The following is a 16,945-nucleotide window of genomic DNA, read 5'->3' as shown; positions in this document are numbered from 1 at the left end:
AGAAACCACTGGTGGTTTTACACTTTAAAAATCAATGTCTGCACATGCCTGGCTGCAGTACACCATGGTTGGTATGTTCTGCCGTGGCTCTGGGTCCCAACTAGCAGAACCACTATACTTGGCACACTTGAGTGGCACCAGAGAGTCTAGCTTTCAGTCTCCTGCCAGTAAGGCAGGCTCCATGTCACTGACTCATCCCCCAAGCCTCAAATGTCATTTTCTTTCTTCTTTTATTTCATGTCAGATGGGTAATATGCTGACACTATAACAAGACTTAAGGGAGGAACATGCCACACAAACAGTGAATACCCAATCACCATACTGATAAACTGGAAAGAGATCAAATGTCATTTTCTTAAACCAAAAATAAAGTGTTGTTTTTTGCACATTCTATATAAATTCTGGCAACAGAAAAAGGTGTACAGACAGGACTTCTTTTTTTTTCCTGAGGAATAAATGACATAAAAAAGATTCCTAAGCACTTACTATTAAGTCATCTAAAAATTTTATAGGAATCAAAACTTAAGCATCAACTCTGTCCCACAAAATAATTCCCACTCTAAATTTTAGAATAGAACTTAAAAAAGAATTTAATTATGAGTAAAGGGTCTAGTCTTTGGATTTTATTATTGGGAATTATACCTCATAAAAACAAATTATTGGCCAATTACCCATGTGTAGAAGCATAACATACTTCATTAAGGCTGTCAATGCAAGTATGGTGTCTGAAGCCTGCACCTCATAGGACTCATTTTCACTGCATTTAAATGTCATTTCCATGACACCTCTAAGCCATGCAAGTATTTAGCATATTTGGATACTTAATAATAAATTATTGAATCTATTATATACTGAAATCCTTGTAATGAGGCCACGTAATGAGATCCCTGAGTCCTTTAAGGGAAAAGCACTTGATGTAAGTAGAGATCAAGTAGTCAAGATGTATTTGTTGACATTATGGTAACTTTTACTTTTCCTGGACCCTGCATCAGCACTGAGCCAAGTGAGCACAGAGAAAATGGTTATAGGTGATAGGACACCTGACTCACTATTATAAGGTTTTGTGGATTGATTGGTAGAGTTTTAAAACATGAAGGTAAAAGAAATTGGATGATTTTATATGAGCTCTTATAAAAGTCCTAGTCACAGGCTCCTGGGAGAAAAAAAAGAGTCCATTTAGACCTAGACTCAGTTCCAAAGGTAGAAGTACAAACTGACCCAGACCCAGGCTGCAGAACATAGAGGTCCCACTGAATAAACAAACATTCACCTCATGAGGAACTGGTGATCAGGAGCTTGTTTGACCTAGAAGTAGAGGAGATGCTTTGGGTCCCCAGCTCTGGTGTTATCATTTCTAGGGTCTAGGAATATCCAACAAATCTCAACCAGACAGCATGTAGCTTCTGGTCCTCTTATTCTTTCCCTTGTCCTTCTCTTTGTTTCATTTCTCTGCCTCCAAATATTGCTTTCTATGTTCTTTAAATTCTAAATTAAATTCTAAATTTAAATTCTAAATTCTTTAGCTGTTGCAAATTAAATTTCAGTGGAATAACTACAAACTTAATCTCCATCTTTAATTTTTTAAAATTTCATTTCTCTATGGGAGGTTTCTTGCCTTGTATGTTACCAGCCTAGGTTTGGTCCTTAGCACCATGTGGTTCCTATGCACCATCAGGAATGATTCCTGAGCACAAAGCCAGGATTAACCCCTGAGCATGTTGGGTACGAAACCAAAACAAAAACCAAAATTTCACCACCCTCTATAATATTTTCAACTTGCTTCAGAAAACAATTTTTAATGGAGTCAAAAGATGACTTAGCAGCTAAAAAGCCTGCCTTGAACCTCAGTGCCACCATATGGACTGTGTGTTATTCAGGCAGTTTTTTTTTTTTTTTAATATTTCTATTCAGGCAGTTTTTCTGTCTGAGTTCTTTGATTTTGCAAGCAAATTCCAGGTGTTTGCAAGCACTACAACTTAAAAAAATGTGAACACTGACCAGGACCCCAACAACTATGGATGAACCCCTCAATTAAAGGAAAGCATCCTCAATGACCAATGGAGCCTGATATCTGAACCATGAGAAGACCACGGTTAAATATGTGGGCAACACAACCAAATGTGAGTGTGTGACCCTCTCCCAACTCCACAATATTAACAGAGGAAAAGGGAGACAGTTTTTAATTAGACTGATTTAAAACATAGCATGTATCCACCTAGAATGAACTAACGAAGATTGACATTTTATCACTAGAAAATCATTCAAGCCAATAGGCTAAGATTAAGACTTGATCTTCGTCTGGCCTAGAGATAGCGACAGGGTACTTGCCTTGCATACAGCAAACCAGGTTTGACCAACATATGGTCACCAAGCACCATCAGGAGTTAACCAGGAGCACAAAACCAGGACTGATCCTTGAGCAATCCCAGGTGTAGCCCCGAACAAAACCAAAACAAAACAAATCTTGGTTTCTTAAGCTCTTTCCCCTTCTTCCACAGGCAGGTACAATTGTTAACTCACAGTGTGTCCTCGTTCTTGTTCTAGGCTTGTACTGTATGGATGTGGATTAGAAGCAGAACACAGTGTTGCTGTGTTAGCATTTCATACAGGAGCAGACATCTTTCTGGAAGCTGCTGTCTTCACTCAGCACTGAGATGGAGCCATGAGAACATGGAGACTTGGCTCATTCTTGGAACTGCCCACAGGGCTTACCCATGTGAACATTCCTCGCTGTGATCATTCCTCACTTGCTGGCCATTGTGTAGATAGTTCACACAATGTTATCATGTCTCAGAGTATGCTCTAGGGTTTCACTGAACTTCTACTAGGTATTACTAAATGACTCTGAAGTGAATCAACACGGAACACGGAGTACACCAGCAACTTAGGAAAGCCAACCTTCCCAACCCTGGATTCTACCCACATTTTTTGGTTTTTGTGACTCTGGTGAGGACTTTTCAGAATTTCTCTAAAGATTAGAGAGGTTTAGACTATGCTCAGTGGAGATGCTGGCCATGCAGAATCCGTCCTGTATGCAGTCTTTGGCTCTGTCCTTTAATGTTTTTCTGATTGTTTTTTTTCAGTGGATAATTCATTGCATGTTATGAATATAATTCTTTATGGTTTCATTTTTGCAGAGTTCTACTAGCTCGCTATTTTTTTTATCACTTTTATGGTGTCTGCTATAGTACAGATGGTTTTCATTTCAATGAACTCAGATGTTTCTACTTTTTAATTTGAGTTCTGCTTCTTTGTGTCATTTCTAAGAAAGCCTTGCCTATCCCTAAGGGTATAAAAAGGTTTTTAAAATTGTAGTTGTTCATTATCATCAGGTGTTTGACTACTTATGGTGGGACAGATCAAATTTTAATTTTTCCATTTCTGTTTTCCACTGCGATTACTAGCTCTCCCAATATCCTTAATTCATAAGATACTTGCTACAACATCCCAAGCCATAGCCATATTTAGAATGTTTTCTGGGCTTTTTCATCAATACATCTTGTATCATTTCCCCTACCTTTACTGCCTAACTAAGCTAAATGATTGTCAAAGTAAATTGTCTACAAAGTGTTTCTTTAATTTTGTTAAAAATTGCATAAAATACCTTAGCTCATCATTTGGCTTAAGTCAAGAGCAGTGATAAGGAGAAGTGTATTTTATTTGGATTAAATATAATACTGCAAAAACAAATAATTGAAACTGGAAAAGGTTGAGGATTTTGAAGAAACAAAAACCCACGTTTATTAAGCACCTAAAATGTGACAGATTTGATTCTGGGCATAATTTATTAACCCATTTCCTCATCACAGAGTATTTTGAAACAAATTTTATTTTGAGATCATTTTGTTAATTTATGGGAGTCATATCTGGTGGTGCTCAGGAGTAGCCAGGTCTTTAGCTGGTTGGGCTGATGGTGCTTGGAACATGGGAGGAAACATGCATGTAGCTCAGGGATTGAACCAGTATCTTCACAGGCAAGTAGTGTGCTCTGCCACTTGAACCATGTGCCCCAACCCTACGCTCATTTTACAGAAAAGGAAACAACACAGCCGAAGCATCTCATCACTTTGGGGGATAACAAGGATCCCATAAGTCACCTTGTGTGTGAGGTCTAATCAAATTGGGTTTGACCCTGGAGGCTGTGTCTCCACATATCTTCACCTCTCTCTCCTTGGCTACAAGATGGAAGGAAGCACTGTTGATTGTTGGTTGTGCTTGGCCAGCTCTTCTAGTAGTCACATCACCCTGATACCCACAACCATTTGTGTTCAGGACTGAACCAAGACCATGATTTGTAGCTAGGCTCCCTTTTACTGAGTTTCTGTTACTGTTTACAATTTGCATACAATGATCTCCTGACCTTACAACAGTCCTGCAGAACGGGTATTCTTGTTCTAAGATTACAGATGAGAAGCCTGTGTGGCAGTGATTCATGTTCTTCCAGTCATTCCCTCCTCTGTGGAGATCTAATCAGTAGCCTGCACGCCTTCAGCACATTCACATACTTTTCCCTCAGAGCCCAATAGAAGAAGCTTGGCTGCAAAGAGCAAGCTTGATTTCAGCCCTGAAAGGTCCATCATCAATATCTCTATGCAACCAAAACCTTTACATTACAGAGCTGAGCTTGGTCTGACTCCAAACTCTTGCTGTCTCTCCCACATCTCATTGTTTTAGACTAGAGACTCAAACTTTTTGACTCTAGTAAATTTGGTTGAAACAAAAGACTTTGAATGTTCCACTCCTTTCAACCCGCCCATGAGACAACTAAGTAATAAGAGGAGATTGTTACTTGCAAGTAGATGTTTATGTTTAGCTGTCACTGTTGCAGATTCATATTTGAACCAGAATGCAAACTAGGTCATAAAATCTATTCATCAGGGAAAAAAGGAACTCAGAGTAGCGATGCCAAATGTTGACAAACTAGATCTCTTAGGAGAGCATGTAGTAGTGTTCTCTGCATATGGAATTTCCAGGTTATAAACTGTTGGATAAGTTGGTCTGTGCAGTAATAAAAGTCACTAAAAGGAGTTGCCTTTTTGGATTAGCTGACAGTTACTCAAAATCTCACTTGAAAAATAATTTCTTTAAAAAAAAAAAAAAAAACGTGGGGAACACCAAATCCTGCCACTCCAGCATTCCTTTTTCTTGTTTTGTTTTGTTTTATTTTATTTGTTTGTTTGTTTTTGTTTCTTTTCGGCCACACCCGTTTAAAGCTCAGGAGTTACTCCTGGCTAAGCGCTCAGAAATTGCTCCTGGCTTGGGGGACCATATGGGACGCGGGGGGATCAAACCGCAGTCCTTCCTTGGTTAGCGCTTGCAAGACAGACACCTTACCTCTAGCGCCACCTCACTGGCCCCGTGGTTTTGATATTATTTTCCTTCTCCTTTTTCTTCCACTTTTTTCTTTCTTTTTCACTCTTGTGGATATTATTTGGTGATTTTTTTTAGTAGTTGATACCAAATTTTTCTTCTCTTTTCCTTAACCTTTTTTTATCTCCAACAGAATAGCATAATTTGAATCATTCAGTCTCACAAATTGAGGGGGGAAATGATGATACCAGGACCAGTCATATGAACATGTAGTGGTGGGAATGCCCTTCATTCATTGTCACTATGTACTGTAAATAATTCTGTATAATGCACTTTGGTCACAATAAAAATTAAAAAATAGTGTATTAACTATTCCATCCAAAAAATGGGAATAAAATAATAAACGTACTGATTCTGAATGTGCAAAAAAAATGGTCAGAACTAAATGCCCAAGCCAAAGAAAAACAACAAAAGAATCAAGAGAGCCAAACTATAACAAGCTAACCACAAAATGAACCTGTCACACTGGGGGATAAGGGTGAAGGTATGGGATGCATGCTGGGAACTCTAGTGGAGGGAGGTCAACACTGGTGGTAGGAAAGATCCTAATTCACTGTCATTATATGCCTGAAATATAACTGTGAAAGATTTGTAGTGGTTTCAATAAAAAAAATTAAAAATAAATTCTTTAAATGCCCATTTAGTAACAGTATTGCAAACTGCAATGCCTAAAGGGGAGAGAGATAGATATATAGAGAGAGTAAAACTGTTTGTCATAGAAGCATGTTGGGGGAGGTTATGAAAGTCAGAGGGAAACTGGGCACGTTGGTGGTAGAAAATGTGCACTGGTGAAGAAAATGGGTGTTGGACATTCTATTACTGAAACTCAGTCAAGAACAACTTTGTGTATCTCGGGGTGATTCCATTTAGTTAGACTCCAGTGAATTTGCCCTAGTTCCCAATAGAAATTCTATGGTCCAGAGCATTTATGATTGTGTGTGTTAACAATGTAATTGGGAGTGGGGGATGAAACACACTTTATGGTGCTCAGGGGTTGTTCCTGGCTCTGTGGCCCCTGGTGGTTCTTGAGAAACCCTATGTGACTTCATGGATCAAACCAGGGTAAGCCACATGAAAAGCCAATGACTTACCAATATGTTGCCTCTCTGTCCTCATCCTTATTTTTTCTAGTGTTTTAGATTTCTCAGAATTCAGCCCACATGGCAGTAACTTATCAAGATTTAAAATTTGCAGACCAACCTTGTCCCCAATCTCTGCAGCCCTTTCCCTAATATATCTATAGAAACATCACCAGAAGTCAAACCATAAAAGTCTGCGAGGACCAAAGTCAAATTATCATAGAAGAAAGGTTAACACAGTTGTTATAAAAGGAAGGATAAGACAGTTCTTATAACTGTGCAAGAAATATGATAGCTTGAAAAAGTGGAGACAAATGACTTCATTGAAGTTCAGGGGGTGGGAGAATGGATTCCATGTGTTCTAAATCTAGATATTGTTCTCAAAAGACCACAGTTAATAGCTGAATGAGGCAAAGAACAAACTAAAGCCCTTCAGGGGGAAATCAAGAAAATGAAACCAATAACAATCAGCTCTGCGTTTATGACTCTTCCTGGATGACCAATGATTGGCTCAAACTTCAGCAAGTTTAGACACTTGCCTTTCATTTGGTACCTGACTGCACTTCAGCCTCCTGGACTAATTTCTCCAGTTTATAACCTGTTCTTTAGTAGAAAGAACAGTAAAATGATCAATTTAACCTTCTCCTTGTGGCCAGTGAAGTGACTATTTCATCTGCCTGTTGATGAGGAAAGAGATCTTCCTCTACTATATCTTCTGTCCCACTGTGGCCATATAGGTGAGGTGCAAATAGTTCTGTGACCCTGATATCCTAGAACCCAGAATCCAGTCCTGTCAGGAAAAGTGCCCCCAACTTCTTTCACAGAAGTCCTTTCACAGAAGCTTCTCTTTCTGGTTCTGTTGACTGCTGTTGATTTTTCTTTGGTTGCATTTCCAAGCATGATCTGTTTCCAGCTGTGTTCCCAGCAGTACCTCAGTTTGACAGAACTTGACACTTGCTTCTTTCAGTTTCTAGTGCTTCATGAATTGGCCTGTCAAAGCCACTTCCTTGGAGAGTGTTACCATGGTCTCATGCCACTGACAAAACTTTCTACACTTTGCTGTCCAACTCTGTCATAAAGCAACCCTCATTCCAAAAGAACATGAAGTCTGTTCCCAACAGTGAGCTCCACAACTTGGCTTTTCTACTGACCAGAAGAGATGACAGAATTCTTCCCTGACTTTCTCCCATTCCCTGCCTCACCAAATGTAAAGGAGTAAAGTCTAACTCATCTCAGTGAGTTATGATGAAGTATGGCAACTTGTGGCTTTACCATTTATACTTAAAAATCCTTCCATTCAATAGTGAGCAGGACACTTAGGAAATGATTCCTCTTGCCAAGTTCACTCCCTGTAATTTTTATGGTTGGGCCTATTTGATGAGGAGTAAAAGAATTTCAATTTTGGAAGAGATTAAAAGAATCAAGATAAGTTGCTCCAAGATGTCAATCATTTTAACCTTCCCTCTATGACATTTAGATTCAGCAAACCTGTGGCAGATAAATCTGGATATTAACTCTTTTTGTTGTTATTTTGGTTTTGGGGCCACACCCAATGGTACTCAAGGATTATTCTTGGAGGTAATCAGGGAACCAAATGGGGTGCTGGGGATTAAACCCAGTTGGCCACATACTAAACTATCTCTCTGGCCCTAGGTCTAAATATTTTAAATCGCACCCAGATGATCCCAAAGACCAGTGTCACAGAGTCTGGGGTCTTTTTCAAGTGTCAAAGTCTTTGCACCTGATCCTCTTCACAGCTGGATGTGGATGGTCCTGACCCTGGAAACTTCTTCAGTGGAAATATCTCTTCTTTACTTATTTCTGACCCGACTCTCCCCTTTGGAACAGCCAGAATCTGTATAACACCATGAGTCATTGACGGAGAAGAGATTTTCAGTTCTTTGAAATTTTTTTATTTGTTTATTTGTTTGAGGGCCACACCTGGCAGTGCTCATAGCTTACTCCTGGCTCTGTACTCACTCTTGAAGCTGTTTGAAGGACCATACGTGGTGCCAAGGATAAAATCCTGTTTGATCTCATGCAAGACAAAGACAAGATTTCAGAAAGATCATACAGTAAGTAGGGTGTATTTCTTATATGTGGCCAAACCAAGTTAGATCTCCAGCACCCCATACGGTCCCCCGAACCTGGAGGAGTGATCCCCTGAGTGCAGGGGCAAAGTAAGAACTGAGTACAACTGGGTATGTCCCCCCAAATTAAATGAAAAGCACCTGATCTGTTGTTTGAAGAGATGTTTGAAGACTTCTTTCTTGAAATCTCTCTCATAACAGAACAAACATATAAACACACACATTTCTGTGCTGCTTTGTATTTCTTCTGCTGGGTATAGACCTAATTTGGGGTTTAGAATTCAGAACGCCTGAATTCTACTTCTGAATTCTTGTACACAGTATTCCTCCTCTCACTGACTTGACTTAGCGCCTGATACTTGGCCTTTGGGAGCCTTTCCCACTCGATCACCTATAAAGTGACTGAATGCTGCCCCAGCTGGTGGAGCCAGTAGAGAGCCTGCCACAAGCATCCCTTTCTTCTCTTCCTTTCCTTTTATCTCACACTCTCCCTTTCTTGTTTAAAGAAGCCCCATTCTCAAGAAATGTAAGATGAGTCCCACATGTGATTTTTCATGTGTAATTGCATACTTTTTGGTGGGTGCATTAAAAGAAAAAAACAGAGACTACAGAGATAGTATGGTGGGTGATGCACTTGCCTTGCATTCAGCCATCCTGGATTTGATCCCTGACACCCCATGTGGTTCCCTGAGCACATCCACAACTAATCCCTGAGCATCAGCAAAAAGAAAAAAAAAAAGAAGAAGAAAAGGTGATTTTCACTTTAATATTATATCTGTATAATCCAATTTTATATGAAATATCATTTCAATATGCAATCAACAATGAAATAATTTCTATTTCTAACATAAATCTTAAAAATCTGAAGAAACTAATTCCTCTTGATAGATCTTATTGGAAGCTTCATGGGTCAACAGTTATGCATAAGGCCTTTTCATAACTGGATCTCTTGGTCTGTTTCACTCTCAACAGTTCTTTTAAAAACAGGTATATTTCAATTACTTTGTGGTACCAAATAACCTTTTTTTTTCTTCTGGGAGAAACATAATTTGTTTCTATTTTCAGCTGCACTGAAAGGCAGGCAGGTCGGTGTTTAATAAGAAAGGAGACGTATTTAATGATGCTTCAACAAGATTTGATAAAAGACATTTTGTTTCTCACTCACTAAATGGTCATAAAGTTTTGAAATAGTGCCACAAACTAAAGTTCTTGAAAAAACAGTTATTAGATACTTTTCAAAATATTTTAATGACTATGAAATCCTGGAAGAGAGCTCAGTGACTTAGAGATCACCCCAAGGAAACATGAAGGATGTGGGGAGTTCCAGTCATAATGGCACCACCTAGGCTGAGGAAAACCAAATAGTCCTGACATTTGTGACCCCTAGTGAGAAAGATATGGAAGGTGGACCAGAGACTAAAGCATTTGTTATGCAAGTGTCATAAGTTTATAAGGCATGCACCAAATGTGTGTGTGTGTGTGTGTGTGTGTGTGTGTGTGTGTGTGTGTGTGTGTTTAGGGCAGTTCTGATGTTTAAAATCCCTGCACTACAAGCAATTTCTGGATATGCTGCAGACAGGTATCTGCAAATGCTCCAATAAAAGTTCCAATCTCTAGGAAGCAACACAACTAGATACAAATACTAATACAAATACAATATAACTACTTGCAAACACTAGGCAACCTCCAGAGCATGTGTGAACCCCAGTTTGACGCTGTGAACACTGAGTTGGAGTATGTAACCATAACCACAACCTCCAGTCATTCAAACATCTTCAAAGAAACAGAAAGAAAAATCATAACACTGTAAACTTACACAAATATATGCATAGTATTGTCATGTCAAGTGAAAATTATGCACATTAAAACATGCGTATATCAATGAAATGTTTTGTCTGATCTGCTGAAAATAGAATTTATTTTGGAGGCCATTTGCCTGGCCTCCAAAGGATTACTCCCTTACCTACCAGAGGTTCCCAATCTTCTTCAATGCACCCTACCCTTTTCAGAAAAAAATTACTCAATACCTAAACTATTAATTCTACCTCCTGGATTTTTCAACAACCCTTGGGTGTATAGGCCACAAATACCCTAGGGATTGCCTATTGCCTACATCAATACACACACTCACACATGTGCTCATACCATGCATGAACACTCATTCATATCCTCTCATACTCTTGAGAATTCATTGTCCCTTTGGCAAAATGGGGATTGAGAGAATGCAGAGAAGTGACTGCAACAATACTGTGCTCAGAGAGCAGAACTGTGCTCTAATGCGGAGCCCTAAGGGGGAGATAATGGCAAAGATGGGATCAGGATTCATATTGTCACCTTTGCTCCACATTACTCAGAACAGAAATGTTATAGAAGACTGGGATTTGGGGGATAGGAGATGAGAAAAGAATTAAGAGGTTCTGGGGATTGAAATAGGATCAATTGCATGCAAGGCAAGTGCCTTACTTCTGAGTACAGTTAAGGTAGGTTACAGGTATGTAGTGCCTATCTCTCTGACCCTAATCACCAGAATATTTTAAATGGGGGGCATTGGTGGTAGAAATATTGCACTGGTGAAAGGGGGCTGTTCTTTTCTTTAATTGAAACCCAACTACAAACATATTTGTGATCATGGTGCTTAAATAAAGATATTAATTACTTTTATTTATGGTTTTGGGCCACACCCTGTGATACTCAGGGGTTACTCCTGGCTATGTGTTTAGAAATCGCTCCTGGCTTGGGGAACCATACGGGATGTTCAGGGATCGAACCGCATGCAAGGGTCAGCCACATGCAAGGCAAACACCCTACTGCTGTGCTATCGTTCCAGCCCCTATAAAGATATTAATTTTAAAAAATATGCATCTACACAGGTGAAGGGGGATCTGCATTTTATAATTAAACCCCAATTATAAACATGTATAATGATGGTGTTTAAATAATAAATATTTAAAAAATGTGCATCTAGGGATTCTAAGCAGCTAAAGTCAGGAACCAATGATCTTAAGAAGTGTTTTTTAAACTTTAACATTTATAAAAATCACTGGTATCTTGTTAAAGCACAGATTTTAGTCCATGTGGCTGAGATGTGTATCAGGCAATACCAGTACTCTGGTATAAAAAAGGGTAAGTTCTATATTTCAAGGGGACAGGAGATATATGTAATTATCAGATTGCATAGTTTTCTGGAAACACCCAGTGACTGATCTATGCAACTGAATAGCTAAAGATAGAAGCACACCCAGTCATGCACAGCAGAGAATATTTGAATGTGAAACTAGATGAACTAAGTGGGCCAGATGAGTTTTTTAAAAATATTCATCTGTAATACTCTTGGAAAAGAGGAGGTTATTCTCGAAATGGGGCAGTTCATTTCCCAAACACCACTATCCCCCTCCAAAAAAATCTAGTAACCTGATCTACACCCACCATCTTGCCAGTAGAGAAACTGCCCAGATCTTCAAAGGAACATGGTGCTACCAAATCTTCCCAAGTAAACTGGTTCAGGATGACAACTCTGGGGCCTTCTCAGAATGGGGCTGGCAGATTACCCTTTCTGCTTGAAGGCACAACAGCCACAGGTGATACCCGCCAACACATATATGGCCTAGCTCCACAACTGAACCTACTAAGCCATCAAATTGTTTCAGCTCCATTGCTCCTAGACTGCACGGCTGCAGGTCCATTGTTCATGGATTGCAAGTCACATATATGAGATACCTCCAAATTATATAATACTGTCAGCTCAGAAGGATCAAAGCCAATCTGATGGGAAAGTTGCATAGAAGACCACCAAGCTCAATGAGACTAAACAATAATATAGAAGGCTCAAGTAGCACTAACCAGCATAGCAGATCCTTATACAATGACTTTAGTAACACCATTCTGAGATATAACAATTATCACAAGTTGAGTTTCATTAATGTAAGTTTTAATTATTTTATTTACATTTGTGTTGTAACAAACAATATGAAGTAAGTTTGTGCCTACTGGCAGGCATGGGTGATGGGTAGGAAACTGGGAACATTGATATTGGGAAGGTCACACTGGTGGTAGGATTCTTTTTGGAACATTAGTGCCTGAAACAACTGTATGATGAACAACCTGGTAAATCATGTTGCTCTGAAAAAACTATATTAAATTTTTGAAATGTACTCAAGTTCTAACTTCAGCTTCCAGAGAAGGGATGGAAAAATCCAATGTAGAAGTGACCAACTCAAAGTAGCAAGAACACTGTAGTTCCTACTTTTCTCAGAATGAAAAATGAAAGCTCTTCTCTCTTATCTACCTGTTACACTATTACATTATACCAGACCCCAAATTCTTAACTACTGTATCCCAGCAACTTGGCAGGTCTCTTTCTTTTTTATTTTTTTATTTTTTTTTAAATATAAGGCAGGTCTCTTAATTGAAGGCCAAATGTCTCATTTTATTTCCTCCTATATTGCTGAAAGCCAGTATGCTTGCCTGGCAAAACCTATAAATATATATATATATATATATATATATATATATATATATATATAGGATAGATAGATAGATAGATATAGATATAGATATCTGCTCTTCTCTTTGTCAGCCCTGCCCCCACCAGCCTACATGTTGTCCCCTTCCCAACAGGTCTTGAATGCCTAAACCTCACCCCAGCTCCCTCCTCGTGATCCTGCTCATATTCCATGACCAGTGTTGGCTCTCTCTGAAGCTGCCCTAGCACAGCTGACCTCCCAATCTGCCCCATGGATATTCTTGCTTCATTCAAAACATAAATGCATCTTCTTAGATGTTGTCATTTCTTTGGGTGGGGAATATCTCAACCACATTCCCATGTTTGGGGAATTCTCCATTGTGTGCATTTGTGGGTCAGTAAAGCCATCCTTACATCACAGAAATCCCCCCAAAAGGGCATATTTCAGCTAGTTTTTGGCCCAACCAAAAGTTTATTGACATGTAATTGGCTTGTGAGAAAATAGAGACTCTAATTCAAGCCTTTTGATCTCTATGTAGAAGAGAAAGAAGCAGAGAGCAGAAAATGCCCTTTTAACTAATTTCTTTTCTGTATAAGTGGATCATAGTCATATTCATATTTAAATTTTGGGGCCAAGTTGTGGCAGAAGGGTTCCTAGGTATGATGGGAAAAACCTCCTCTCTCCACCTTCCCCAAGAGCCCAGGTCTCCCCCTTTGGCTTCCAACCTGAGCAGACTTTCTAGGATTTGGGATTTTTCAGGCTAGGGGAGGGGGGAGGGATCCTGGGCAAGCCTGGATTATTGACTAACATCATCTGAACTCTGTAATCTCACAAGAGTTTGGGATTCAGTGACTTTGAGCCCGAGGATTCATTAGTCTGTTTGGGGGTAAAGATCCAGAGAAATGTCCTGCTTTGGGGAAATTCTTCTGTGCTGGAAATTCTCCAGAGATTTCATTCAAGGTATTCATTCAGAATATTTTGACAAGAGCAGAGGTAGATTTGCCAGGAAGCTACTGAAGTTTGAGCTTCGAAGCAGCCTTGGGAGGCCCTGGAAAGGGCCCAGTGAACATTCATGGGCGTTTTTGTTTGTTTGTTTTACAAAAGCTTTTTGGCTTAGTTTTGGTTTTTGAGTTACATTTGGCAGTTTTCCGAGATTCCTCCCAGTTCTGTGCTCAGGGGCGACTCCTAGTGGTGCTCAGGGAACTATATGTGATACTGAGGATCAATCTAGGAGGCCACTGGCAAGAAAAGAGCTTACCCCTTGTGCCATTTCTCTGATCTCTACAAAAGTTTTTTTATTTGAATAAAAATGAAGCAGAAGTATATTATAGGGCTGATATATTTTTATTTGTTTTTTTTTGGGGGGGTTGGTTTGTTTTTGAAGGTTTTTTGTTTTTGGTTTTTGGTTTTTGGGTCATACCCAACAGCACTCAGGGACTACTCCTGGCTCTATGCTCAGAAATCACACCCGGCAGGCTCGGGGGACCAGATGGGATGCCAGAATTCGAACCACCATCCTTCTGCCTGCAAGGCAAAAGCCTTATCTCCATGCTATCTCTCTAGTCCCAGCTGATATCTTTCTTTGCTGTCTAGTGAGGGCCTTGGAGAGTTCAGGCAGTTTTAGAAATTCTGTGAAGGGAATGTTAATCTTAGAATACATTTAGTCTGAGATTTGTGAGACATATTTGTATAGTAATAGCCACTTCTTTATATTGCTATCCTGACAGCATAGAAGATTCTGTGCTATACTGTGATGTTATTTATTGCTAAGCTGGCTACACATAAGAGGTTATTTATGTTATCTATAACTGATATATATATAACATAACTATATGTTATACTATGACAACTACAACTAAGTCATCTAGAGATGCTCTAGTTAAGCTAGTTCTCTGAGAGATGACTGTACTGGTGTGAAGAAGGTCCACACACACCCTTGAGTTTTGGATTCCATTTCCCATTCCAGGAGCATCTTACCCACTTGGAAAGAAATGGTATATTCTTCAAACTTTCAAAGTCTGAGTGTGGATAGTGGCAGAGAGCTCATAGGAAAACTGAAAAGATGGAACTTATTTTGACAAAGACAAATAGAGACCTCTGATGAAAGAAGAGAAAGGTAGACAAGAAAAGAGTTTTGGGGAACAAATACATTTCCTCCTTGGCTGCTTTATTTTATACTAAATATGCATTCAGTTGAACTCAAAACTGCCATTTCTTAGGAGAAATACAGTTAATAGTTCAAGAGAATAACAAACCCTTGTTATTGGAGAGACAGAGTTGTTGGGTCACCCCAACTGGGTTTGGCTTCATGAATGGCAAATACCTTAACCTCTGAATTATCTCTTCAATCCCCAAACTAGCTATTTATGGGGTCAAAATCAAAGTGCTAGATTGATGATGCCTGAAATTCTGTTAAAAGGAGGGCATGCAGAGGGAATGGAAATCCTCCTCCTGGATAAGGTCCCATTCCCATTCCCATGCCCTGGATCTCTATCTATCCCACACTGCTGATGAAAACAGCACTTATCACATTGGAGGCTTAGTTTTGCTGCCTGGGAACTCCTCAAGGGCAAGGTCTTACTGATGATGTTTGTATCAGCAGCACCTGGCAGAATGCCTGGACCTCACAGTAGGCTCCGAAGAAATATTTGCCAGCTTTAATGGAAAGATCATGTGGAGTCTCTGACCACTAAGAATCCCAGTGCCCTGCATTTCAGCAAAGGTTAATCACTGTGAGACACTCTTGTCCTCAAAGGCTTTCCATAGAGGATCAGTCAAGGAGATTCCAGGACCACAAATACTTTCCCTCTCACCCCCAATAATAGGGACAGTGAATGGACATTCTGTGTGACTGAGGGCTCTGTGGTTGGAATAGAGGAAGGCTGCAGAAACTGTTCCTTGGAGAAGATGAAGACAAGGGAAAGAAGTGATTTTTAGGAAGAGCAAGCAAAAGGGGGAAAAACTTCCCTAAAACTGAATCCAATTAGTTCTGCTTTTAGACAGAATTCCACAGCTAGATGGACATGAGAACCAATTTTAATTTTACTTATTTTCTTGTTTGGAGGCTATACCTAGTGGTACTCAGAAATTACTCCTGGTTCTGTGCTCAGACCAGGTTCAAGGAACCATATATGATATCAAGGATAGAACCTGGGTCAGTAGAGTTCAATATTATCTTTCCAGCCCTAAACCAATTTTTGTTTTTTTAATTTTTTATTTAAAGAAAATGCATCACCTAGTTGACATAACTGATCATAATGCATTTGTTTCAAGATAAGGGAAAGCCAAGTTACTGAGAAAAATATAAAGAAAATAGAAAAACTAAAAAATAAAATGGAAGAGAAGGAAAAAAAGAAGAGAAAGCTCAGTAGCAAGCATATTTGTGGAAATTACTGTATCGCCAATAAAGTCCTAAACTAATTTTTGAAAGTGCATGTGGGTTCCGGGATGACTCCATGGGAAGACTCCTGCTACCTAGCAGGCCTGACACTGTCCGTTTACCCCAAACCATCCTGTACTTGGGTTCCCCAGCACCCCAAGAGTGAGAGACCCTGGTGAGCAGTGTAACTGAGTCTGCTACATTCTCCCACCTGGCAGCAGCAAGAACAAAGGGAAGAGAAGGGAAATTAATCTGAGCATTCAAAAGCTCTTAAAGCAATGCTCCTTTCATGGGCAGGCAGTGACACTTTATGTCAAGAACCCCTTCTCAGGGCACTTGCAACTTTGAATCTGTTTTATAAAGTAGTACAGAGGGGGCCAGACTGATAGCACAGAGGTAGGGCATTTTTGCCTTGCACATCATCAACCCCAACAGACCTCGGTTCAATTCTCCTCAACTCATATGGTCCCCCAAGCCTGAAAGGGGCAATTTCTGAGTGCAGAGCCAGGAGTAACGCTGCAGGGTGTGGCCCATAAACAAAAACAAAAATAAAAAGTAGTACAG

At 39.6% G+C, this 16,945-nt stretch overlaps 1 non-coding gene across 1 annotated transcript; it reads right to left on the bottom strand.

Moving 5' to 3' along the window:
• Positions 1–238: 238 nt before the first annotated feature.
• Positions 239–341, bottom strand: LOC125998509 (small nucleolar RNA U13). The gene has a single exon (XR_007492060.1). It is a non-coding gene; the product is annotated as a small nucleolar RNA U13 (small nucleolar RNA).
• Positions 342–16,945: the final 16,604 nt, after the last annotated feature.

Source organism: Suncus etruscus, chromosome 20 (assembly GCF_024139225.1).
Source record: "Suncus etruscus isolate mSunEtr1 chromosome 20, mSunEtr1.pri.cur, whole genome shotgun sequence".
Classification (NCBI taxonomy): Eukaryota; Metazoa; Chordata; class Mammalia; order Eulipotyphla; family Soricidae; genus Suncus; species Suncus etruscus.
The sequence above is the reverse complement of the archived record's forward strand: the minus strand, read 5'-3'. Positions and strand labels throughout refer to the sequence as shown.